We start from the raw sequence: 1,206 nt of genomic DNA, 5'->3' as shown, positions 1-1,206 counted from the left end.
AGGGTGCTCTAAGCTGCCATAGCTGACTTTTCTGGTGTCCAGTTGTTCTTTATGCAAGTAGCAAATCAAAATCATGTCCAAGCAGGGTCTGGGGACAGCATAGGGCTCCAATCTCAGCCTCTCACTTCTGGGATACAGGTTACTTAACCTCTCCCTGCCTCTCATTCTTCTTCTTAAAATGGGGTTGTTGGGAGCTCAGATTAAAGAATCATAAAGCCCTTAACATGTGAGCATCCTGTGCCAAGAATTCAGTCAATAGTGAAAGAAAAGCTGAGCCTTGAAATTGGTGGAAAATAAATTTTACCTTCCAGTACCCCTGCTGTGAGGGTATTCTGGGCACGGTCACCCGGGTGGAGAAGGGAAGGGTCAGGTTTCCACAGCCCAGAACGCCTGGTGATACACTAAGATTCAAAAACAGTAGGTTTTTAAAGAAATTATTCAACACGCCGTAAACACCCTCGACATTTCACGCTGCCGCCGATGGTAGGCATGGCGCTCTACTCCCTTCCCCTTTTATCATTTGGTACTGCAGGTGGCTTTTTTGGGTCGTTTCCTCTATTTTAGTGGTTCTCAAACTTGAGGCACTTCAGAATCTTCTGGAGGACTTGTTAGCACAAGGCCTCACCTCAGGGGATGTAGTGGGGATGTGGGAGGGAGAAAGGGAGAGGTGACTGGGATGACTTGCACGTCTAACAAGTTCCCAGGTGATGCTGATGCTGCTGGTCCAGGGACCACACTTTGAAAACCACTGCTCTGTCTGACATGAACGATTTACTCAGGAAATTTCCCTCCCAAACCCAGCTTTCCCCAGAAGCGCTGACCATGGGATCGGCAGATGGTCACCAGTTTGAAAGGACAAGACGGAGGATGTAAAAGTGTGTGGCTTTTGGTGGTCTGAAGTGGGGCCTCTTGAGAGAGTCCCATAATTTGGAGGACCCTGAGGTAGTTACAATATAAAGATTCTAAACACAGAGCTTTAGATGGTGATCACTAAACCAAGGTTTCAGAAAATGAGTGGCGGGTGGGCACTGTAGTATCTTTCTGGCCGAAGGGCATCCTGCCTAAGTGGAGGGCCTGGAATGTTCTGGAGGAGGGCAGGTTTTTCTCAGGGAGGCAGGATGCATTTTGGAAAAGCGGCTGCACTGTGGGCAGAGGTGTGTGGACGAGGTGTTGGATGGGCAGGCCCGAGGCGTGCTCTCCCAGGCC

The sequence above is a fragment of the Pteropus medius genome, unplaced genomic scaffold (assembly GCF_902729225.1).
Source record: "Pteropus medius unplaced genomic scaffold, Ma_sr-lr_union100, whole genome shotgun sequence".
Classification (NCBI taxonomy): Eukaryota; Metazoa; Chordata; class Mammalia; order Chiroptera; family Pteropodidae; genus Pteropus; species Pteropus medius.
Note: the sequence above shows the minus strand (reverse complement) of the source record.